Genomic DNA, 27068 nt, shown 5'->3' with positions numbered 1-27068 from the left:
TTTGTTCATATTAATTGCATAGTCTTATCATATACACATGTGAGGTATACAGTGGGGCAATAAAGTATTTAGTCAGCCACCAATTGTGCAAGTCCTCTCACTTAAAAAGATGAGAGAGGCCTGTAATTTTCATCATAGGTACACTTCAACTATGACAGACAAAATGATTTTTTTAAATTCAGAAAATCACATTGTAGGATTTTAAATTTATTTATTTGCAAATTATGGTGGAAAATAAGTATTTGGTCAATAACAAAAGTTTATCTCAATACTTTGTTATATTTTTTTATTTTTTTATTTCACCTTTATTTAACCAGGTAGGCTAGTTGAGAACAAGTTCTCATTTGCAAATGCGACCTGGCCAAGATAAAGCATAGCAGTGTGAACAGACAACACAGAGTTACACATGGAGTAAACAATTAACAAGTCAATAACATATACCCTTTGTTGGCAATGACAGAGGTCAAATGTTTTCTGTAAGTCTTCACAAGGTTTTCACACACTGTTGCTGGTATATTGGCCCATTCCTCCATGCAGATCTCCTCTAGAGCAGTGATGTTTTGGGTCTGTTGCTGGGCAACACGTACTTTCAACTCCATCCAAAGATTTTCTATGGGGTTGAGATCTGGAGACTGGCTAGGCCACTCCAGGACCTTGAAATGCTTCTTACGAAGCCACTCCTTCGTTGCCCGGGTGGTGTGGTTGGGATCATTGTCATGCTGAAAGACCCAGCCATGTTTCATCTTCAATGCCCTTGCTGATGGAAGGAGGTTTTCACTCAAAATCTCACAATACATGGCCCCATTCATTCTTTCTTTTACACGGATCAGTCGTCCTGGTCTTTGCAGAAAAACAGCCCCAAAGCATGATGTTTCCACCCCCATGCTTCACAGTAGGTATGGTGTTCTTTGGATGCAACTCAGCATTCTTTGTCCTCCAAACACGACAAGTTGAGTTTTTACCAAAAAGTAATATTTTGGTTTCATCTGACCATATGACGTTCTCCCAATCTTCTTCTGGATCATCCAAATGCTCTCTAGCAAACTTCAGACGGGCCTGGACATGTACTGGCTTAAGCAGGGGAACACGTCGGGCACTGCAGGATTTGAGTCCCTGGCGGCGTAGTGTGTTACTGATGGTAGGCTTTGTTACTTTGGTCCCAGTTCTCTGCAGGTCATTCACTAGGTCCCCCCGTGTGGTTCTGGGATTTTTGCTCACCGTTCTTGTGATCATTTTGACCCCACGGGGTGAGATCTTGCGTGGAGCCCCAGATCGAGAGAGATTATCAGTGGTCTTGTATGTCTTCCATTTTTTTATAATTGCTCCCACAGTTGATTTCTTCAAACCAAGCTGCTTACCTATTGCAGATTCAGTCTTCTCAGCCTGGTGCAAGTCTACAATTTTGTTTCTGGTGTCCTTTGACAGCTCTTTGGTCTTGGCCATAGTGGAGTTTGGAGTGTGACTGTTTGAGGTTGTGGACAGGTGCCTTTTATACTGATAACAAGTTCAAACAGGTGCCATTAATACAGGTAACGAGTGGAGGACAGAGGAGCCTCTTAAAGAAGAAGTTACAGGTCTGTGAGAGCCAGAAATCTTGCTTGTTTGTAGGTGACCAAATATTTATTTTCCACCATAATTTGCAAATAAATATATTAAAAATCCTACAATGTGATTTTCTGGAATTTCTTTTCTCATTTTGTCTGTCATAGTTGAAGTGTACCTATGATGAAAATTACAGGCCTCTCTCATCTTTTTAAGTGGGAGAACTTGCACAATTGGTGGCTGACTAAATACTTTTTTGCCCCACTGGTATATACATCCTCCATACTTTACTACAGGTGTGTGTAGCTGGATGGAGCAGCAGGCAATGTGGAGAACAGATGCCCAGCTGCTCTGCTAAGAGATCCTGTAGTAGGGTTGTCTGAGAGGAGAAACACAGTCTCAATGTGGAGAACAGAGGCCCAGCTGCTCTGCTAAGAGATCCTGTAGTAGGGTTGTCTGAGAGGAGAAACACAGTCTCAATGTGGAGAACAGAGGCCCAGCTGCTCTGCTAAGAGATCCTGTAGTAGGGTTGTCTGAGAGGAGAAACACAGTCTCAATGTGGAGAACAGAGGCCCAGCTGCTCTGCTAAGAGATCCTGTAGTAGGGTTGTCTGAGAGGAGAAACACAGTCTCAATGTGGAGAACAGAGGCCCAGCTGCTCTGCTAAGAGATCCTTTAGTAGGGTTGTCTGAGAGGAGAAACACAGTCTCAATGTGTATTGACAAGCATGGAGCACTCATGTCTCCTGTAAAGCACAGATCTGTCTGCTTGCGCCATGCTGATTTATCAGAGAATCGAGATGGAAGCAGATCCTCTTTTTTAATCAAAAACAGATAAGCTCCACCTGAGCCTGCCCAGCTAACAGCCCCCTATTTCATTTTTAATATCCAACCCAACCGGCAGTAAGTAAAGTAGTATCTCATTCCCAACCATGAGCACTTATTATTGCATGGCAGGAGGCTGGCTGGCTGGCTGTTTGGCGCCATGTTTCTGTGTCCTGTCGTGATCTCAGTATAAAAGCAACAAGCCTCCAAGGAGATGAAAGGTAACTCTCGATAGCTAGCAGCCTCTAGAGCAGGGGTCTTCAACTTGTTCTTGCCCAGGGAACACCTCTCAGGCAAACCGGCAACCGGTTAAACAAAGGTTAGCTATGTGTTGGCAAAAAGTCAAGAAAGCTTACCAGCAGCCAGCGGGACTTGCCGCACTGGTAGCCTATGCGTTCATGTGCTAGTCAGAAATAGAAAACTTGGAAATCTCCTACTTGCTTACTGGTTGTAGTTATACACGCGCCGCGTTCAACCAGTTAACAAGTTACACATTTCAGAGTTCCGACTAGCATATGAGCGAGGCACTATTCGCTGGTGCTTTATCAAAGCCTGTCAGATACTCCAGTTAGTGGAATTAGCTCCAGTGAGTGGAATTGGCTCAATATTAGGAGTTGAGAAATAAAGTTGACATCATTAGAAAGAGGATATTCTCCTATTTTATACTGTAGGTATATAATTTTAAATGTGTTTATTCTGTTGTTGCTAGTGATATTCATAAAAGCATCAAATTAAAAACCACAGCCGTTCTGACCTTCCTTTGGGTCCTGGTCAAAAGTAGTGCACTTTGTAGAATAGGATGCCAATTGGGACGCATCCCCTGTCTCTGAAGTGTGCCAAAGAAACACATGATTACTCCATTCCATAGTAATCATGTGTTTCCATGGTAACTATATTCTCATCTGGTGTTGGAGTGCTGGAGAGCTTCTCCCTGAATTCTGCTGTACAGTCCACACACACACACACACACACACACACACACACACACACACACACACACACACACACACACACACACACACACACACACACACACACACACACACACACACACACACACACACACACACACACACACACACACACACACACACACACACACACACACACACACACACACCTGCGCACGCACAAACGCATGCACACACAGCGAGGTTTAAGTCTCCCCTGCAATAGCTCACAGCTTGCATGGAGCAAATGAAATGAGCACCAGAAACACCTTCACCCAGCAAACTGTTACATCAGCCCACTCTCTCTGCCTGCGTTCCAAATGGCATCCTATACCCTATGGGCCGTGGTCAAAAGAAGTGCACTATATAGGGAAAAGGGTGCCATCTGGGACACACCCTCTCTCTGTCTGGCAGCGTCCTCCTGCTCACATCTGCTGCTGTTGTTAGCCTCAGAGAGAGCTGCCTGCTGCTCAGGGCTCAACACAAAACCATTACTCTCTTTCTGTTCCTCTCTCTCTCTTTGTTCCTTTCTCTCTGGTTCTCTCTGTCTGTCTATCTCTCACTTTCTCCTGGACTCTCACAAAACACACACACACACACACACACACACACACACACACACACACACACACACACACACACACACACACACACACACACACACACACACACACACACACACACACACACACACACACACACACACACACACACACACACACACACACACACACACACACACTGTCTTGCATTTTCTCTGTCTCTCTCTTTGTCTGTCTACCTCTCTTTATCTCTCTCTCTCAGGAAGATGAGCATTAGAGATAATGGTAATGATGATGATAGTGATGATGCTACCGATGGGGCTATGACCACACAATTATCTTCCTCAAGGACTTCATTGTCCTTTTGAGGACCGTCTGTTTTGCAGCTTTATTTACATGTCCAGGTATTACAAACACTGGAAATAAAAAACTCCTTCCCATCTGCAATGATGACCTGTAGAGTAAAATAAACAGTAATCTCAGTTACCCAGAACTAAAATCTTGCAAAATTTGGTCAAGTGCAGCGATGTTTACATAGTGTGTCCAGGACAGATGAAATAAACAGCAAAGATCTACAATATGAATGGAATAGAACACGGAAAATAGTTCCAAACGTTCTATTGGTTCTACCCAGCTCTACTAGGTCATTGTGGATATGCAGGTGTTCCACGGTAAGAGAGAAGAGAACAGGAGATTGATATTGTCTTGTCTGACAGGCAGCAGGAGGTGAGGGGTAATGAAATGCATTTCATATTGGAATGCCCTCTCGTGTCTGTTTGCAGATACAACCTTACTTGTCAAATAGTCCTAAGTGGCATAATTACTAGTACAACCTTCGGCAGGTCGCACACGGTTGTCCCCCATTAGAGTCAATGTAAGCGTTCCTGACCAACACAAGGGCAATCTACTCAGTCATTTGCTGGTGGAGAGAAGAACCATCTATATCGTTCTCTCTCTCTCTCTCTCTCTCCCCATCTTTCTTTCTCGTCCTCCCTCTCTCTCTCTAACTCCCCCTACCTCTCCCCCCTCTCTCTCTCTCTAACTCCCCCATACCCCCCCCCCCTCTCTCTCTCTCTTCAACTCCCCCTACCACCCTCCTCTCTCTCTCTCTCTCTCTCTCTCTAACTCCCCCTACCTCTTCCCCCCCTCTCTCTCTCTCCCTCTCTAACTCCCCCATACCCCCCCCCTCTCTCTCTCTCTTCAACTCCCCCTACCCCCCTCTCTCTCTAACTCCCCCTACCCCCCCTCTCTCTAACTCCCCCATACCTCTCCCCCTCTCTCTCTCTCTTCAACTCCCCCTACCCCCCCCTCTCTCTAACTCCCCCTACCCCCCCCCCCTCTCTCTAACTCCCCCATACCTCTCCCCCTCTCTCTCTCTCTTCAACTCCCCCTACCCCCCCCTCTCTCTCTAACTCCCCCTACCCCCCTCTCTCTCTAACTCCCCCATACCTCTCCCCCCCTCTCTCTCTCTTTCTCTCTCTTTCCCTCTCCATCTTTCTTTCTCGTCCTCCCCTCTCTCTCTTTCTTACTATTGCTCTTCAACTCCCCCTCCCTCTCTCTCTTACTATTGCTCCAACTCCCCCACTCCTCTCCCTCTCTCTCTCTCTCTCTCTCTCTCTGTCTCTCTCTGTCTCTTTCTCTCTCTCTCCCTCTCCATCTTTCTTTCTCGTCCTCCCTCTCTCTCTTTCTTACTATTGCTCTTCAACTCCCCCTCCCTCTCTCTCTTTCTCCCCCCCCACTCCCTCCCCCTCTCTCTCTCTATCTCTCTCTGTCTCTTTCTCTCTCTCCCCCCATCTCTCTCTCAGGGGGACTGTCACAGTCTCTTTGCTCTCCTGCCATATGTGATGTCTTTGCCAGCCCCAGCCTCACCCCAGGGCATATGATATAAGAGCTTTCATTTATTAAGGATTATATCAGAAACCCAAACCAGACCAAGGAGGTCCTGTTTCTGCTGACTGAAGGAGAGAGGGGGAGAGAGAGATGGGGAGAGAGAGGGTGAGAGGGTGAGAGAAAGAGAGGGGGGGGTTGCATATTTTTGTTCTAACCCAGCTGGTTAAACTAATCAACCATAAATTCCTTTGGAAGAGGGACCATTGTTTCTCATACAAAAACTCCAAAAGATTTTTTGTACATTACTTAGAAATCTTTAAATCAGTGCAACATCTGAAAACCTTGAGGGCCAGGTTCTGCTACTAATCTGATGCTAAACCCCTTGGTGCATATCTGTAGAGGAAGAGGGAGGAGGTTCATCTCAACTCCACACATCTGGATGTAATGACTGCTATAATCCACACAGGACGTCATGTAACTGCACCTGAAGACACAGTTACATCATGGCTAACTATGACATTCAGTCCAAACACAACAATGATACAAACAGTCAGATTCTCCAAAGCATAGAAATGACCTCAATATCGACATGCACCATTGCCTAACTAAACTCATGTCTAACCAACCAAGACAATGATAGCAAGGTGGACTTTGGCTACGTAACAGACTTTCGCTCAGGCTAAAGATAACAGCGGCAATATAAATGGGGTTCACCTTCTCAGCTATCAAGGAAATTCACATTCCAAATCTGATTGAAAACCCAAGGGTTGTGGGTTCAAATCCCGCTGGAGCAACCCACATGAAAAATGTATGCATGCATGAATGTAAGTTACTTTGATGAAAGCATCTACTAAGTGGCATATCTTCTTCTAATAAATATCATATGTTACAAAAAAAAATGTATGTTTAGAGTCATTTATTCATCAATCCACCTGTGCATCAATCTAATGAACATAATCAAAAAACTCGCCATCAACATCTGTCAGTTTAATCTCGAGGTATTTGTTTTTTCTATGGGCTGCATCTCAGTCCATCGCATCCGCCTCTGTCGACCTTCTGCATCCGCGGGGGAAAGTTTGTCAAACCACGAAAACCTCTGTAGTATCCGATCGGTTTGGCCTAACTAATATGACCACTCTGTGAAAGATGAGACTCTCGTAAAGACGATGGTGTTCTCCGTTTTGGTCTGCGACCCCCACAAGCCCCAAAGGACTAGTCGGTACCGCCGATGTGCCAACGTACAACTTCTGTCTGTAGCGTCCACACTATTTGGGCTACAAACTAATATAACCCTACTATGGAAAGGGGAAACTCTCACGATTATGACGGTGTTCTCCATTTTGCTACAACCCCCACAGATATCATGGGACTCTTCTGAAGGTACCGGATATCGCTTTAAAAAAATGTATGGAAGTAGTTTTGTGCCAACCAAAAAAAAGGGGTTAAATATGTGTCCAAAAATAGAGATTTCCTGAGCTTTTTAGATTTAGGACAGACACTTCAAAACCTTATTCCTTATGATTTATTTTTTGACTGTCTGTTTCGCATGTATGAATGTGTTTTTCAATGTGTTTCTAAGGGCTATAGTAGGAAAGGCCAAATTCAATATTTTTTTCAATATTTTTGTTTTATTTATTTTTTATACCTACATGGGTCCTAAAATAAAAAAAATGTAATAGCTACAAGCTCTCTCCCAAACATTGTGTTCTGATTCATGTCATGATAAATGTCTCTCCTTGCTGTCCTCTCCTTCGTATCCTGGCAATGGTCACACGTTGTATCGCTGCTGACTCACAAGCCCCTGACAGCTCATTTGCATAAATCATAATCTAGATGTGACAGTGTGTGTGTGTGTGTGTGTGTGTGTGTGTGTGTGTGTGTGTGTGTGTGTGTGTGTGTGTGTGTGTGTGTGTGTGTGTGTGTGTGTGTGTGTGTGTGTGTGTGTGTGTGTGTGTGTGTGTGTGTGTGTGTGTGTGTGTGTGTGTGTGTGTGTGTGTGTGTGTGTGTGTGTGTGCGTCTTGACTTCATGAAGGATGACACTAAAAAGAGGGAAAATATGCTTAAAGGTTCCAGATAAAGTGACAATATGACAAAGGACATTTAGAAGCATTGCCTAGTTCTAGAAAACAGGGCTACACACCCTCCACTGGGTTACATTACAATCTGAAACCACATGCATTTCAACACAATGAACCATGCAGAAATACAGCAGTGAGTTCTAAGCCACACCAGGTATTCTCCCTGTTCTGCATAATATGTTATACAATAGGTAGGTCTAATCCTGAATGCTGATTGGTTAAAAGTGCATTCTAGCCGGTGTCTATTCCACAAGTTACCACCAGCTAAATCTATTATGTTAAAATGCCCATTTACTCTGTTCCAACTGACTGCGTAATCCTGACTGCGTCGTCTCATCAGCACAGCCAGGCACTTTATAAACTTTATATCCACTATAAAAAGCATCTAGACATTATCTCATATTTCTTTTAGACTAACATTTAGTTTTCAACAGTGGACATTTGTATAAACCTTGCTGTCTATCTCTCCAACATTTGAAACATTGTTTCAATATTCACATTCGATCTCCAACTGTCCAATAGTAATGAATGTGTAGGGGTCGGGAGTCGGGATGAGAGAGAGAGGCAGGCAGCGATTCTCAGCTAGTCGAAATCATGAATCAGCTGGCATCCTTTTTATGGAAATATAAACTCAGCAAAAAAAGAAACGTCCTCTCACTGTCAACTGTGTTTATTTTCAGCAAACTTAACATGTGTAAATATTTGTATGAACATAAGATTCAACAACTGAGACATAAACTGAACAAGTTCCACAGACATGTGTCTAACATAAATGGAATAATGTGTCCCTGAACAAAGGGGGGGTCAAAATCAAAAGTAACAGTCAGTATCTGGCGTGGCCATCAGCTGCATTAAGTACTGTAGTGCATCTCCTCCCCATGGCCTGCACCAGATTTGCCAGTTCTTGCTATGAGATGTTATTCCACTCTCCCACCAAGGCACCTGCAAGTTCCTGGACATTTCTGGGGGGAATGGCCCTAGCCCCACACCCTCCGATCCAACAGGTCCCAGACATGCTCAATGGGATTGAGATCTGAGCTCTTCGCTGGCCATGGCAGAACATGGCAGAACACTGACATTCCTGTCTTGCAGGAAATCACGCACAGAACCAGCAGTAAGGCTGGTGGCATTGTCATGCTGGAGGGTCATGTCAGGATGAGCCTGCAGGAAGGGTACCACATGAGGGAGGAGGATGTCTTCCCTGTAATGCACAGCGTTGAGATTGCCTGCAATGACATCAAGCTCAGTACGATGATGCTGTGATACACCACCCCAGACCATGACGAACCCTCCACCTCCAAATCGATCCCGCTCCAGAGTACTGGCCTTGGTGCAACGCTCATTCCTTCGATGATAAACGTGAAACCGACCATCACTCCTGGTGAGACAAAACCGCGACTCGTCAGTGAAGAGCACTTTTTGCCAGACCTGTTTGGTCCAGCGACAGTGGGTTTGTGCCCATAGGTGACGTTGTTGCCGGTGATGTCTGGTGAGGACCTGCCTTATAAAAGGCCTACAAGCCCTCAGTCTAGCCTCTCTCAGCCTATTGCGGACAGTCTGAGCACTGATGTAGGGATTGTGCATTCCTGGTGTAACTCGGGCAGTTGTTGCTGCCATCCTGTACCTGTCCCACAGGTGTGATGTTCAGATGTACTGATCCTGTGCAAATCAAAATCAAATCAAATGTATTTATATAGCCCTTCGTACATCAGCTGATATCTTTAAGTGCTGAACAGAAACCCAGCCTAAAACCCCAAAAAGCAAGCAATGCAGGTGTAGAAGCACGGTGGCTAGGAAAAACTCCCTAGAAAGGCCAAAACCTAGGAAGAGACCTAGAGAGGAACCAGGCTATGTGGGGTGGCCAGTCCTCTTCTGGCTGTGCCGGGTGGAGATTATCAGAACATGGCCAAGATGTTCAAATGTTCATAAATGACCAGCATGGTCAAATAATAACAATCACAGGCAGAACAGTTAAAACTGGAGCAGCAGCATGGCCAGGTGGACTGGGGACAGCAAGGAGTCATCATGTCAGGTAGTCCTGAGGCATGGTCCTAGGGCTCAGGTCCTCCGAGAGAGAGAAAGAAAGAGAGAAAGAGAGAATTAGAGAGAGCATACTTAAATTCACACAGGACACCGGATAAGACAGGAGAAGTACTCCAGATATAACAGACTGACCCTAGCCCCCGACACATAAACTACTGCAGCATAAATACTGGAGGCTGAGACAGGAGGGGTCAGGAGACACTGTGGTCCCATCCGATGTGAAGGTGTTGTTACATGTGGTCTGCCACTGCGAAGACGATCAACTGTCCGTCCTGTCTCCCTGTAGCGCTGTCTTAGACATCTCACAAGACGGACATTACAATTTATTGCCCTGGCCACATCTGCAGTCCTCATGCCTCCTTGCAGCATGCCTAAGGCATGTTCACGCAGGGCATTATCACTTTTATACATGGGTTACCAACATACTCAAATAATGATTGACATATTTTCATTAAAAACTTTATTTTTATTAATTTATTCATACTATTTCATCCTTCCACAAGATTTAGTCCCGATATAAATCCAGGAAGCAGGTGTTTGGAGGATATATTGGCAGTTTGCCGGCCCTCAACTTTGTCTCTGGCCTAATAACACCCGTGCCAATATATCCTCCAAACACCTGCTTCTCGGGCATTATCACTTAAATAAGATGGTCCTGTGCTGTGTGTGTCGGGCAGTGATGATGTCACAGAGCCCAAGGCCCCTGTTCTGAAACTGCAGCTGTTTACACTTCCCTGCAGAGAGAGAGCCACTCACACAGTAACAACCAGGTCATAGCTATATGATACTTGGGTGGGGGGTTGGGTGTGTGTGTGTGTGTGTGTGTGTGTGTGTGTGTGTGTGTGTGTGTGTGTGTGTGTGTGTGTGTGTGTGTGTGTGTGTGTGTGTGTGTGTGTGTGTGTGTGTGTGTGTGTGTGTGTGTGTGTGTGTGTGTGTGTGTGTGTGTGTGTGTGTGCGCATCTGTCAGTATCACAGAGAAGATCAGTATCTTGTTCATTTCTATCCCTCTATCCTCTAAATCAGCATGATCCCTCTCATCATTAATGAGCCTGTGATTTAACATTTAATATTCACAGTCTAACAGATTTCAAAATATGAAAAAGAAACAAGCCAATTGCAGCGCATCAGGTCAAGTCAGGAGGAAGCTCTACATAGATCAGGGTTCAGGTGGAAGCATTTGGTTTCGGAGTGATGATCCCACTCTTCAAACTCACTTTGATGTTTCCTCAGTAGTTTGGTGAAAAACAAGGACTCCGAGACAATATTAGAAACTATGGCCTCAAGGCTCTCCTTTGATGCTGAAGAGAAGAGAGGGGGGCTGACAGGAAGAGAGGGGGAGGGAGAGAAAGATGAGGGGGGCAAGAGAGAGTGAGAAAGAGGGGAAGAGACAGAGAGACAGAGACAGAGACAAAGAGAGAGAGACCATTGATAGCATGCTAATCTCACCACTATAACTAACAAGGACAATGCTGATCTTAAGCTGGGTTTGATTATTCATGCAAACCAGTAATCCCTCTCACCCCACCCCCCTAAGTTTTAGATGCACTATTGTTAAGTGACTGTCCCACTGGATGTCATAAGGTGAATGCACCAATTTGTAAGTCGCTCTGGATAAGAGCGTCTGCTAAATGACTTAAATGTTAAATGTAAATGTAAATCAAACGCATCAATTCAATCAATCACTCTCCATTTGACTTTTGTCTGGTTATAGAGAAGCTTGATAGAGAAGTATTACAGAGATCCAGTCAAGCTTTACATTAAGCTTCAGAGATACCATGTCAATATAAGGAATTGTTTATTTGATGGTACTATTACTTACTGTACCTACACTGTAATTATTTTGAATGTAATTGCTATCTGCAGTTACCCTGCACAGCTAAGTACTGCTGCATGGTTGACTACAAAATAAGACCCGACAAGCCTCCAGTGCAGAGAACCAAGCGTAAAGTTCTGTGTCGTCAATGTAAACCATCACATCTCAGTCAACCACAACATTACCGTATTTATTTGAGTTTGCTTGGAGCTGGTTGGTGTGATGTGTGGTTTGCATCATGGGTAAGGAAGATAGTCAGTGGTTTGAATGTGGTAGGAGTTAAACACCAGGTCTGGGACTCTCTAAACATCGCTGCGGTTACTGGTTGGTGTGATGTGTGGTTTGCATCATGGGTAAGGAAGATAGTCAGTGGGTTGAATGTGGTAGGAGTTAAACACCAGGTCTGGGACTCTCTAAACATCGCTGCGGTTACTACTGGAATACCTACGCCTGCAGCCGTCTAACCATTCATACGTCACCTTAAGTTAGTTAGAGGAACCAGAACTATTCACGAGTTGTTTACTTCCTGACACACACACAAAGTAAGTAAATAATCATCCAAATGTAACAGATGAGTAACACACCAAGGTTGAGGATTTAGCCCTCTACTTTGAGGCTAAAGTGAAGGGGTGAGATATCTAAAGTAACTTCATGTCAAATTTGAGGATAAACTAAAAGTGCTGACTGCAGTTGAGTGTCAACTTCCAGAGCCCTCTCCTCTCTGCTCTCTCTGCTCTCTCTCATATCCATATTTCATAAGCACTTCTCACCATTCATTCCATCTCTGTTTCGTGCCGCCACAGTCCACCGCACAAGAGGGAGCAGCTTATTCTGTGGGGATTCTGCTTGATATATTAATGCTCTTAAGAAGGCACACTATTGCATCTCCAAAGGCACACTATTCCCTGTATAGTGCACCATTTTGACCAGGGACCATAGGGCTTTGGTCAAAGGTAGTGCATTCTATAAGACATAGGGAGCCATTTGGGACACATGCCTTCTCAGTAGATAGTCATAATCCATAGGGGGCCATTTGGGACACATGCCTTCTCAGTACATAGTCATAATCCATTTACACTGGTTGAAATACTGATGCAAGTGGAAGTCACTCTTTCCAAGGTACACCTCATCTGGGATTTGAAGCTAAAGTGAACCTCAATTCACCTGCTTTGAAATACAGTTCTATCCACCCACCCACACGCACGCACTTCATCTGACACTTACAGTAAACCCATTCAACCTTGCTGCATGGAATTCCATAAAACATTCACCATATGTCCAAATAGACTTAATCAGGTTGAACAAACCTGAAGGAGTCACAACGTTCCAGACACCTTCTATCACAGTAAAATGATGGGAGAGAAGTAGTGTGATTCTCTTCTGTGATTCTCCTCTGTTCATCTTGATAATTATTCTGCAGTTTTCCCTTGTGCATCTTCAGCTCCTATACTTAGCGGAAAGAGTTTTTCCTGACCAGCCGACTTAGTTATGAACCTTGTAGTTTTTCCTGACCAGCCGACTTAGTTATTATGAACCTTGGACTTTTTTCTGACCAGCTGACTTAGTTATGAACCTTGGACTTTTTTCTGACCAGCCGACTTAGTTATGAACCTTGGACTTTTTCCTGACCAGCCGACTTAGTTATTATGAACCTTGGACTTTTTTCTGACCAGCTGACTTAGTTATGAACCTTGGACTTTTTTCTGACCAGCCGACTTAGTTATGAACCTTGGACTTTTTCCTGACCAGCCGACTTAGTTATGAACCTTGTAGTTTTTCCTGACCAGCCGACTTAGTTATGAACCTTGGACTTTTTCCTGACCAGCCGACTTAGTTATGAACCTTGTAGTTTTTCCTGACCAGCCGACTTAGTTATGAACCTTTAATTTTTCCTGACCAGCCGACTTAGTTATGAACCTTGTTTTTACTGACCAGCCGACTTAGTTATGACTTTTTTCCTGACCAGCCGACTTAGTTATGAACCTTGTAGTTTTTCCTGACCAGCCGACTTAGTTATGAACCTTGTAGTTTTTCCTGACCAGCCGACTTAGTTATGAACCTTGTAGTTTTTCCTGACCAGCCGACTTAGTTATGAACCTTGTAGTTTTTCCTGACCAGCCGACTTAGTTATGAACCTTGTAGTTTTTCCTGACCAGCCGACTTAGTTATGAACCCTGTAGTTTTTCCTGACCAGCCGACTTAGTTATGAACCTTGTAGTTTTTCCTGACCAGCCGACTTAGTTATGAACCTTGTAGTTTTTACTGACCAGCCGACTTAGTTATTATGAACCTTGTAATTTTTCCTGACCAGCCGACTTAGTTATGAACCTTGTAATTTTTCCTGACCAGCCGACTTAGTTATGAACCTTGTAATTTTTCCTGACCAGCCGACTTAGTTATGAACCTTGTAGTTTTTCCTGACCAGCCGACTTAGTTATGAACCTTGTAGTTTTTTCTGACCAGCCGACTTAGTTATGAACCTTGTCATTTTTTCTGACCAGCTGACTTAGTTATGAACCTTGTAATTTTTCCTGACCAGCTGACTTAGTTATGAACCTTGTAGTTTTTCCTGACCAGCCGACTTAGTTATTATGAACCTTGTAGTTTTTCCTGACCAGCCGACTTAGTTATTATGAACCTTGTAGTTTTTCCTGACCAGCCGACTTAGTTATTATGAACCTTGTAGTTTTTCCTGACCAGCCGACTTAGTTATTATGAACCTTGTAGTTTTTCCTGACCAGCCGACTTAGTTATTATGAACCTTGTAGTTTTTACTGACCAGCCGACTTAGTTATTATGAACCTTGTAATTTTTCCTGACCAGCCGACTTAGTTATGATCCTTGTAGTTTTTCCTGACCAGCCGACTTAGTTATGAACCTTGTAGTTTTTTCTGACCAGCCGACTTAGTTATGAACCTTGTCATTTTTTCTGACCAGCTGACTTAGTTATGAACCTTGTAGTTTTTCGTGACCAGCCGACTTAGTTATTATGAACCTTGTAGTTTTTCCTGACCAGCCGACTTAGTTATTATGAACCTTGTAGTTTTTCCTGACCAGCCGACTTAGTTATTATGAACCTTGTAGTTTTTCCTGACCAGCCGACTTAGTTATGAACCTTGTCATTTTTTCTGACCAGCTGACTTAGTTATGAACCTTGTAGTTTTTCGTGACCAGCCGACTTAGTTATTATGAACCTTGTAGTTTTTCCTGACCAGCCGACTTAGTTATTATGAACCTTGTAATTTTTCCTGACCAGCCGACTTAGTTATGATCCTTGTAGTTTTTCCTGACCAGCCGACTTAGTTATGAACCTTGTAGTTTTTTCTGACCAGCCGACTTAGTTATGAACCTTGTCATTTTTTCTGACCAGCTGACTTAGTTATGAACCTTGTAGTTTTTCGTGACCAGCCGACTTAGTTATTATGAACCTTGTAGTTTTTACTGACCAGCCGACTTAGTTATTATGAACCTTGTAGTTTTTCCTGACCAGCCGACTTAGTTATTATGAACCTTGTAGTTTTTCCTGACCAGCCGACTTAGTTATTATGAATCTTGTAGTTTTTCCTGACCAGCCGACTTAGTTATTATGAACCTTGTAGTTTTTCCTGACCAGCCGACTTAGTTATTATGAACCTTGTAGTTTTTCCTGACCAGCCGACTTAGTTATTATGAACCTTGTAGTTTTTACTGACCAGCCGACTTAGTTATTATGAACCTTGTAATTTTTCCTGACCAGCCGACTTAGTTATGATCCTTGTAGTTTTTCCTGACCAGCCGACTTAGTTATGAACCTTGTAGTTTTTTCTGACCAGCCGACTTAGTTATGAACCTTGTCATTTTTTCTGACCAGCTGACTTAGTTATGAACCTTGTAGTTTTTCGTGACCAGCCGACTTAGTTATTATGAACCTTGTAGTTTTTCCTGACCAGCCGACTTAGTTATTATGAACCTTGTAGTTTTTCCTGACCAGCCGACTTAGTTATTATGAACCTTGTAGTTTTTCCTGACCAGCCGACTTAGTTATTATGAACCTTGTAGTTTTTCCTGACCAGCCGACTTAGTTATTATGAACCTTGTAGTTTTTCCTGACCAGCCGACTTAGTTATGAACCTTGTCATTTTTTCTGACCAGCTGACTTAGTTATGAACCTTGTAGTTTTTCGTGACCAGCCGACTTAGTTATTATGAACCTTGTAGTTTTTCCTGACCAGCCGACTTAGTTATTATGAACCTTGTAATTTTTCCTGACCAGCCGACTTAGTTATGAACCTTGTAGTTTTTACTGACCAGCCGACTTAGTTATGAACCCTGTAGTTTTTCCTGACCAGCCGACTTAGTTATGAACCTTGTAGTTTTTCCTGACCAGCCGACTTAGTTATGAACCTTGTAGTTTTTACTGACCAGCCGACTTAGTTATTATGAACCTTGTAATTTTTCCTGACCAGCCGACTTAGTTATGAACCTTGTAATTTTTCCTTACCAGCCGACTTAGTTATGAACCTTGTAATTTTTCCTGACCAGCCGACTTAGTTATGAACCTTGTAGTTTTTCCTGACCAGCCGACTTAGTTATGAACCTTGTAGTTTTTTCTGACCAGCCGACTTAGTTATGAACCTTGTCATTTTTTCTGACCAGCTGACTTAGTTATGAACCTTGTAGTTTTTCCTGACCAGCCGACTTAGTTATGAACCTTGTAATTTTTCCTGACCAGCCGACTTAGTTATTATGAACTTTGTAATTTTTCCTGACCAGCCGACTTAGTTATGATCCTTGTAGTTTTTCCTGACCAGCCGACTTAGTTATGAACCTTGTAGTTTTTTCTGACCAGCCGACTTAGTTATGAACCTTGTCATTTTTTCTGACCAGCTGACTTAGTTATGAACCTTGTAGTTTTTCGTGACCAGCCGACTTAGTTATTATGAACCTTGTAGTTTTTCCTGACCAGCCGACTTAGTTATTATGAACCTTGTAGTTTTTCCTGACCAGCCGACTTAGTTATTATGAACCTTGTAGTTTTTCCTGACCAGCCGACTTAGTTATGAACCTTGTCATTTTTTCTGACCAGCTGACTTAGTTATGAACCTTGTAGTTTTTCGTGACCAGCCGACTTAGTTATTATGAACCTTGTAGTTTTTCCTGACCAGCCGACTTAGTTATTATGAACCTTGTAATTTTTCCTGACCAGCCGACTTAGTTATGATCCTTGTAGTTTTTCCTGACCAGCCGACTTAGTTATGAACCTTGTAGTATTTTCTGACCAGCCGACTTAGTTATGAACCTTGTCATTTTTTCTGACCAGCTGACTTAGTTATGAACCTTGTAGTTTTTCGTGACCAGCCGACTTAGTTATTATGAACCTTGTAGTTTTTACTGACCAGCCGACTTAGTTATTATGAACCTTGTAGTTTTTCCTGACCAGCCGACTTAGTTATTATGAACCTTGTAGTTTTTCCTGACCAGCCGACTTAGTTATTATGAACCTTGTAGTTTTTCCTGACCAGCCGACTTAGTTATTATGAACCTTGTAGTTTTTCCTGACCAGCCGACTTAGTTATTATGAACCTTGTAGTTTTTCCTGACCAGCCGACTTAGTTATTATGAACCTTGTAGTTTTTACTGACCAGCCGACTTAGTTATTATGAACCTTGTAATTTTTCCTGACCAGCCGACTTAGTTATGAACCTTGTAGTTTTTTCTGACCAGCCGACTTAGTTATGAACCTTGTCATTTTTTCTGACCAGCTGACTTAGTTATGAACCTTGTAGTTTTTCGTGACCAGCCGACTTAGTTATTATGAACCTTGTAGTTTTTCCTGACCAGCCGACTTAGTTATTATGAACCTTGTAGTTTTTCCTGACCAGCCGACTTAGTTATTATGAACCTTGTAGTTTTTCCTGACCAGCCGACTTAGTTATTATGAACCTTGTAGTTTTTCCTGACCAGCCGACTTAGTTATTATGAACCTTGTAGTTTTTACTGACCAGCCGACTTAGTTATTATGAACCTTGTAATTTTTCCTGACCAGCCGACTTAGTTATGATCCTTGTAGTTTTTCCTGACCAGCCGACTTAGTTATGAACCTTGTAGTTTTTTCTGACCAGCCGACTTAGTTATGAACCTTGTCATTTTTTCTGACCAGCTGACTTAGTTATGAACCTTGTAGTTTTTCGTGACCAGCCGACTTAGTTATTATGAACCTTGTAGTTTTTCCTGACCAGCCGACTTAGTTATTATGAACCTTGTAGTTTTTCCTGACCAGCCGACTTAGTTATTATGAACCTTGTAGTTTTTCCTGACCAGCCGACTTAGTTATGAACCTTGTCATTTTTTCTGACCAGCTGACTTAGTTATGAACCTTGTAGTTTTTCTGACCAGCCGACTTAGTTATTATGAACCTTGTAGTTTTTCCTGACCAGCTGACTTAGTTATTATGAACCTTGTAATTTTTCCTGACCAGCCGACTTAGTTATGATCCTTGTAGTTTTTCCTGACCAGCCGACTTAGTTATGAACCTTGTAGTTTTTTCTGACCAGCCGACTTAGTTATGAACCTTGTCATTTTTTCTGACCAGCTGACTTAGTTATGAACCTTGTAGTTTTTCGTGACCAGCCGACTTAGTTATTATGAACCTTGTAGTTTTTACTGACCAGCCGACTTAGTTATTATGAACCTTGTAGTTTTTCCTGACCAGCCGACTTAGTTATTATGAACCTTGTAGTTTTTCCTGACCAGCCGACTTAGTTATTATGAACCTTGTAGTTTTTACTGACCAGCCGACTTAGTTATTATGAACCTTGTAATTTTTCCTGACCAGCCGACTTAGTTATGATCCTTGTAGTTTTTCCTGACCAGCCGACTTAGTTATGAACCTTGTAGTTTTTTCTGACCAGCCGACTTAGTTATGAACCTTGTCATTTTTTCTGACCAGCTGACTTAGTTATGAACCTTGTAGTTTTTCGTGACCAGCCGACTTAGTTATTATGAACCTTGTAGTTTTTCCTGACCAGCCGACTTAGTTATTATGAACCTTGTAGTTTTTCCTGACCAGCCGACTTAGTTATTATGAACCTTGTAGTTTTTCCTGACCAGCCGACTTAGTTATTATGAACCTTGTAGTTTTTCCTGACCAGCCGACTTAGTTATTATGAACCTTGTAGTTTTTCCTGACCAGCCGACTTAGTTATGAACCTTGTCATTTTTTCTGACCAGCTGACTTAGTTATGAACCTTGTAGTTTTTCGTGACCAGCCGACTTAGTTATTATGAACCTTGTAGTTTTTCCTGACCAGCCGACTTAGTTATTATGAACCTTGTAATTTTTCCTGACCAGCCGACTTAGTTATGAACCTTGTAGTTTTTACTGACCAGCCGACTTAGTTATGAACCCTGTAGTTTTTCCTGACCAGCCGACTTAGTTATGAACCTTGTAGTTTTTCCTGACCAGCCGACTTAGTTATGAACCTTGTAGTTTTTACTGACCAGCCGACTTAGTTATTATGAACCTTGTAATTTTTCCTGACCAGCCGACTTAGTTATGAACCTTGTAATTTTTCCTTACCAGCCGACTTAGTTATGAACCTTGTAATTTTTCCTGACCAGCCGACTTAGTTATGAACCTTGTAGTTTTTCCTGACCAGCCGACTTAGTTATGAACCTTGTAGTTTTTTCTGACCAGCCGACTTAGTTATGAACCTTGTCATTTTTTCTGACCAGCTGACTTAGTTATGAACCTTGTAGTTTTTCCTGACCAGCCGACTTAGTTATGAACCTTGTAATTTTTCCTGACCAGCCGACTTAGTTATTATGAACCTTGTAATTTTTCCTGACCAGCCGACTTAGTTATTATGAACCTTGTAATTTTTCCTGACCAGCTGACTTAGTTATGAACCTTGTAGTTTTTCCTGACCAGCCGACTTAGTTATTATGAACCTTGTAATTTTTCCTGACCAGCCGACTTAGTTATGATCCTTGTAGTTTTTCCTGACCAGCCGACTTAGTTATGAACCTTGTAGTTTTTTCTGACCAGCCGACTTAGTTATGAACCTTGTCATTTTTTCTGACCAGCTGACTTAGTTATGAACCTTGTAGTTTTTCGTGACCAGCCGACTTAGTTATTATGAACCTTGTAGTTTTTCCTGACCAGCCGACTTAGTTATTATGAACCTTGTAATTTTTCCTGACCAGCCGACTTAGTTATTATGAACCTTGTAATTTTTCCTGACCAGCCGACTTAGTTATGAACCTTGTAGTTTTTCCTGACCAGCCGACTTAGTTATTATGAACCTTGTAATTTTTCCTGACCAGCCGACTTAGTTATGAACCTTGTAATTTTTCCTGACCACCCGACTTAGTTATGAAACTTGTAGTTTTTCCTGACCAGCCGACTTAGTTATGAACCTTGTAGTTTTTTCTGACCAGCCGACTTAGTTATGAACCTTGTCATTTTTTCTGACCAGCTGACTTAGTTATGAACCTTGTAGTTTTTCGTGACCAGCCGACTTAGTTATTATGAACCTTGTAGTTTTTACTGACCAGCCGACTTAGTTATTATGAACCTTGTAGTTTTTCCTGACCAGCCGACTTAGTTATTATGAACCTTGTAGTTTTTCCTGACCAGCCGACTTAGTTATTATGAACCTTGTAGTTTTTCCTGACCAGCCGACTTAGTTATTATGAACCTTGTAGTTTTTCCTGACCAGCCGACTTAGTTATTATGAACCTTGTAGTTTTTCCTGACCAGCCGACTTAGTTATTATGAACCTTGTAGTTTTTACTGACCAGCCGACTTAGTTATTATGAACCTTGTAATTTTTCCTGACCAGCCGACTTAGTTATGATCCTTGTAGTTTTTCCTGACCAGCCGACTTAGTTATGAACCTTGTAGTTTTTTCTGACCAGCCGACTTAGTTATGAACCTTGTCATTTTTTCTGACCAGCTGACTTAGTTATGAACCTTGTAGTTTTTCGTGACCAGCCGACTTAGTTATTATGAACCTTGTAGTTTTTCCTGACCAGCCGACTTAGTTATTATGAACCTTGTAGTTTTTCCTGACCAGCCGACTTAGTTATTATGAACCTTGTAGTTTTTCCTGACCAGCCGACTTAGTTATTATGAACCTTGTAGTTTTTCCTGACCAGCCGACTTAGTTATTATGAACCTTGTAGTTTTTACTGACCAGCCGACTTAGTTATTATGAACCTTGTAATTTTTCCTGACCAGCCGACTTAGTTATGATCCTTGTAGTTTTTCCTGACCAGCCGACTTAGTTATGAACCTTGTAGTTTTTTCTGACCAGCCGACTTAGTTATGAACCTTGTCATTTTTCTGACCAGCTGACTTAGTTATGAACCTTGTAGTTTTTCGTGACCAGCCGACTTAGTTATTATGAACCTTGTAGTTTTTCCTGACCAGCCGACTTAGTTATTATGAACCTTGTAGTTTTTCCTGACCAGCCGACTTAGTTATTATGAACCTTGTAGTTTTTCCTGACCAGCCGACTTAGTTATGAACCTTGTCATTTTTTCTGACCAGCTGACTTAGTTATGAACCTTGTAGTTTTTCGTGACCAGCCGACTTAGTTATTATGAACCTTGTAGTTTTTCCTGACCAGCCGACTTAGTTATTATGAACCTTGTAATTTTTCCTGACCAGCCGACTTAGTTATGATCCTTGTAGTTTTTCCTGACCAGCCGACTTAGTTATTATGAACCTTGTAGTTTTTCCTGACCAGCCGACTTAGTTATTATGAACCTTGTAGTTTTTCCTGACCAGCCGACTTAGTTATGAACCTTGTCATTTTTTCTGACCAGCTGACTTAGTTATGAACCTTGTAGTTTTTCGTGACCAGCCGACTTAGTTATTATGAACCTTGTAGTTTTTCCTGACCAGCCGACTTAGTTATTATGAACCTTGTAATTTTTCCTGACCAGCCGACTTAGTTATGAACCTTGTAGTTTTTACTGACCAGCCGACTTAGTTATGAACCCTGTAGTTTTTCCTGACCAGCCGACTTAGTTATGAACCTTGTAGTTTTTCCTGACCAGCCGACTTAGTTATGAACCTTGTAGTTTTTACTGACCAGCCGACTTAGTTATTATGAACCTTGTAATTTTTCCTGACCAGCCGACTTAGTTATGAACCTTGTAATTTTTCCTTACCAGCCGACTTAGTTATGAACCTTGTAATTTTTCCTGACCAGCCGACTTAGTTATGAACCTTGTAGTTTTTCCTGACCAGCCGACTTAGTTATGAACCTTGTAGTTTTTTCTGACCAGCCGACTTAGTTATGAACCTTGTCATTTTTTCTGACCAGCTGACTTAGTTATGAACCTTGTAGTTTTTCCTGACCAGCCGACTTAGTTATGAACCTTGTAATTTTTCCTGACCAGCCGACTTAGTTATTATGAACTTTGTAATTTTTCCTGACCAGCCGACTTAGTTATGATCCTTGTAGTTTTTCCTGACCAGCCGACTTAGTTATGAACCTTGTAGTTTTTTCTGACCAGCCGACTTAGTTATGAACCTTGTCATTTTTTCTGACCAGCTGACTTAGTTATGAACCTTGTAGTTTTTCGTGACCAGCCGACTTAGTTATTATGAACCTTGTAGTTTTTCCTGACCAGCCGACTTAGTTATTATGAACCTTGTAGTTTTTCCTGACCAGCCGACTTAGTTATTATGAACCTTGTAGTTTTTCCTGACCAGCCGACTTAGTTATGAACCTTGTCATTTTTTCTGACCAGCTGACTTAGTTATGAACCTTGTAGTTTTTCGTGACCAGCCGACTTAGTTATTATGAACCTTGTAGTTTTTCCTGACCAGCCGACTTAGTTATTATGAACCTTGTAATTTTTCCTGACCAGCCGACTTAGTTATGATCCTTGTAGTTTTTCCTGACCAGCCGACTTAGTTATGAACCTTGTAGTATTTTCTGACCAGCCGACTTAGTTATGAACCTTGTCATTTTTTCTGACCAGCTGACTTAGTTATGAACCTTGTAGTTTTTTCGTGACCAGCCGACTTAGTTATTATGAACCTTGTAGTTTTTACTGACCAGCCGACTTAGTTATTATGAACCTTGTAGTTTTTCCTGACCAGCCGACTTAGTTATTATGAACCTTGTAGTTTTTCCTGACCAGCCGACTTAGTTATTATGAACCTTGTAGTTTTTCCTGACCAGCCGACTTAGTTATTATGAACCTTGTAGTTTTTCCTGACCAGCCGACTTAGTTATTATGAACCTTGTAGTTTTTCCTGACCAGCCGACTTAGTTATTATGAACCTTGTAGTTTTTACTGACCAGCCGACTTAGTTATTATGAACCTTGTAATTTTTCCTGACCAGCCGACTTAGTTATGAACCTTGTAGTTTTTCTGACCAGCCGACTTAGTTATGAACCTTGTCATTTTTTCTGACCAGCTGACTTAGTTATGAACCTTGTAGTTTTTCGTGACCAGCCGACTTAGTTATTATGAACCTTGTAGTTTTTCCTGACCAGCCGACTTAGTTATTATGAACCTTGTAGTTTTTCCTGACCAGCCGACTTAGTTATTATGAACCTTGTAGTTTTTCCTGACCAGCCGACTTAGTTATTATGAACCTTGTAGTTTTTCCTGACCAGCCGACTTAGTTATTATGAACCTTGTAGTTTTTACTGACCAGCCGACTTAGTTATTATGAACCTTGTAATTTTTCCTGACCAGCCGACTTAGTTATGATCCTTGTAGTTTTTCCTGACCAGCCGACTTAGTTATGAACCTTGTAGTTTTTTCTGACCAGCCGACTTAGTTATGAACCTTGTCATTTTTTCTGACCAGCTGACTTAGTTATGAACCTTGTAGTTTTTCGTGACCAGCCGACTTAGTTATTATGAACCTTGTAGTTTTTCCTGACCAGCCGACTTAGTTATTATGAACCTTGTAGTTTTTCCTGACCAGCCGACTTAGTTATTATGAACCTTGTAGTTTTTCCTGACCAGCCGACTTAGTTATGAACCTTGTCATTTTTTCTGACCAGCTGACTTAGTTATGAACCTTGTAGTTTTTCGTGACCAGCCGACTTAGTTATTATGAACCTTGTAGTTTTTCCTGACCAGCTGACTTAGTTATTATGAACCTTGTAATTTTTTTCCTGACCAGCCGACTTAGTTATGATCCTTGTAGTTTTTCCTGACCAGCCGACTTAGTTATGAACCTTGTAGTTTTTTCTGACCAGCCGACTTAGTTATGAACCTTGTCATTTTTTCTGACCAGCTGACTTAGTTATGAACCTTGTAGTTTTTCGTGACCAGCCGACTTAGTTATTATGAACCTTGTAGTTTTTACTGACCAGCCGACTTAGTTATTATGAACCTTGTAGTTTTTCCTGACCAGCCGACTTAGTTATTATGAACCTTGTAGTTTTTCCTGACCAGCCGACTTAGTTATTATGAACCTTGTAGTTTTTACTGACCAGCCGACTTAGTTATTATGAACCTTGTAATTTTTCCTGACCAGCCGACTTAGTTATGATCCTTGTAGTTTTTCCTGACCAGCCGACTTAGTTATGAACCTTGTAGTTTTTTCTGACCAGCCGACTTAGTTATGAACCTTGTCATTTTTTCTGACCAGCTGACTTAGTTATGAACCTTGTAGTTTTTCCTGACCAGCCGACTTAGTTATGAACCTTGTAGTTTTTTCTGACCAGCCGACTTAGTTATTATGAACCTTGTAGTTTTTCCTGACCAGCCGACTTAGTTATTATGAACCTTGTAGTTTTTCCTGACCAGCCGACTTAGTTATTATGAACCTTGTAGTTTTTCCTGACCAGCCGACTTAGTTATGAACCTTGTCATTTTTTCTGACCAGCTGACTTAGTTATGAACCTTGTAGTTTTTCGTGACCAGCCGACTTAGTTATTATGAACCTTGTAGTTTTTCCTGACCAGCTGACTTAGTTATTATGAACCTTGTAATTTTTCCTGACCAGCCGACTTAGTTATGATCCTTGTAGTTTTTCCTGACCAGCCGACTTAGTTATGAACCTTGTAGTTTTTTCTGACCAGCCGACTTAGTTATGAACCTTGTCATTTTTTTCTGACCAGCTGACTTAGTTATGAACCTTGTAGTTTTTCCTGACCAGCCGACTTAGTTATTATGAACCTTGTAGTTTTTACTGACCAGCCGACTTAGTTATTATGAACCTTGTAGTTTTTCCTGACCAGCCGACTTAGTTATTATGAACCTTGTAGTTTTTCCTGACCAGCCGACTTAGTTATTATGAACCTTGTAGTTTTTACTGACCAGCCGACTTAGTTATTATGAACCTTGTAATTTTTCCTGACCAGCCGACTTAGTTATGATCCTTGTAGTTTTTCCTGACCAGCCGACTTAGTTATGAACCTTGTAGTTTTTTCTGACCAGCCGACTTAGTTATGAACCTTGTCATTTTTCTGACCAGCTGACTTAGTTATGAACCTTGTAGTTTTTCGTGACCAGCCGACTTAGTTATTATGAACCTTGTAGTTTTTCCTGACCAGCCGACTTAGTTATTATGAACCTTGTAGTTTTTCCTGACCAGCCGACTTAGTTATTATGAACCTTGTAGTTTTTCCTGACCAGCCGACTTAGTTATTATGAACCTTGTAGTTTTTCCTGACCAGCCGACTTAGTTATTATGAACCTTGTAGTTTTTCCTGACCAGCCGACTTAGTTATGAACCTTGTCATTTTTCTGACCAGCTGACTTAGTTATGAACCTTGTAGTTTTTTAAGTGACCAGCCGACTTAGTTATTATGAACCTTGTAGTTTTTCCTGACCAGCCGACTTAGTTATGAACCTTGTAATTTTTCCTGACCAGCCGACTTAGTTATGAACCTTGTAGTTTTTACTGACCAGCCGACTTAGTTATGAACCCTGTAGTTTTTCCTGACCAGCCGACTTAGTTATGAACCTTGTAGTTTTTCCTGACCAGCCGACTTAGTTATGAACCTTGTAGTTTTTACTGACCAGCCGACTTAGTTATTATGAACCTTGTAATTTTCCTGACCAGCCGACTTAGTTATGAACCTTGTAATTTTTCCTTACCAGCCGACTTAGTTATGAACCTTGTAATTTTTCCTGACCAGCCGACTTAGTTATGAACCTTGTAGTTTTTCCTGACCAGCCGACTTAGTTATGAACCTTGTAGTTTTTCTGACCAGCCGACTTAGTTATGAACCTTGTCATTTTTTCTGACCAGCTGACTTAGTTATGAACCTTGTAGTTTTTCCTGACCAGCCGACTTAGTTATGAACCTTGTAATTTTTCCTGACCAGCCGACTTAGTTATTATGAACCTTGTAATTTTTCCTGACCAGCCGACTTAGTTATTATGAACCTTGTAATTTTTCCTGACCAGCTGACTTAGTTATGAACCTTGTAGTTTTTCCTGACCAGCCGACTTAGTTATTATGAACCTTGTAATTTTTCCTGACCAGCCGACTTAGTTATGATCCTTGTAGTTTTTCCTGACCAGCCGACTTAGTTATGAACCTTGTAGTTTTTTCTGACCAGCCGACTTAGTTATGAACCTTGTCATTTTTTCTGACCAGCTGACTTAGTTATGAACCTTGTAGTTTTTCGTGACCAGCCGACTTAGTTATTATGAACCTTGTAGTTTTTCCTGACCAGCCGACTTAGTTATTATGAACCTTGTAATTTTTCCTGACCAGCCGACTTAGTTATTATGAACCTTGTAATTTTTCCTGACCAGCCGACTTAGTTATGAACCTTGTAGTTTTTCCTGACCAGCCGACTTAGTTATTATGAACCTTGTAATTTTTCCTGACCAGCCGACTTAGTTATGAACCTTGTAATTTTTCCTGACCACCCGACTTAGTTATGAAACTTGTAGTTTTTCCTGACCAGCCGACTTAGTTATGAACCTTGTAGTTTTTTCTGACCAGCCGACTTAGTTATGAACCTTGTCATTTTTTCTGACCAGCTGACTTAGTTATGAACCTTGTAGTTTTTCGTGACCAGCCGACTTAGTTATTATGAACCTTGTAGTTTTTACTGACCAGCCGACTTAGTTATTATGAACCTTGTAGTTTTTCCTGACCAGCCGACTTAGTTATTATGAACCTTGTAGTTTTTCCTGACCAGCCGACTTAGTTATTATGAACCTTGTAGTTTTTCCTGACCAGCCGACTTAGTTATTATGAACCTTGTAGTTTTTCCTGACCAGCCGACTTAGTTATTATGAACCTTGTAGTTTTTCCTGACCAGCCGACTTAGTTATTATGAACCTTGTAGTTTTTACTGACCAGCCGACTTAGTTATTATGAACCTTGTAATTTTTCCTGACCAGCCGACTTAGTTATGATCCTTGTAGTTTTTCCTGACCAGCCGACTTAGTTATGAACCTTGTAGTTTTTTCTGACCAGCCGACTTAGTTATGAACCTTGTCATTTTTTCTGACCAGCTGACTTAG

Source organism: Oncorhynchus gorbuscha, linkage group LG08, assembly GCF_021184085.1.
Source record: "Oncorhynchus gorbuscha isolate QuinsamMale2020 ecotype Even-year linkage group LG08, OgorEven_v1.0, whole genome shotgun sequence".
In the NCBI taxonomy this organism is placed as follows: Eukaryota; Metazoa; Chordata; class Actinopteri; order Salmoniformes; family Salmonidae; genus Oncorhynchus; species Oncorhynchus gorbuscha.
The sequence above is the reverse complement of the archived record's forward strand: the minus strand, read 5'-3'. Positions refer to the sequence as shown.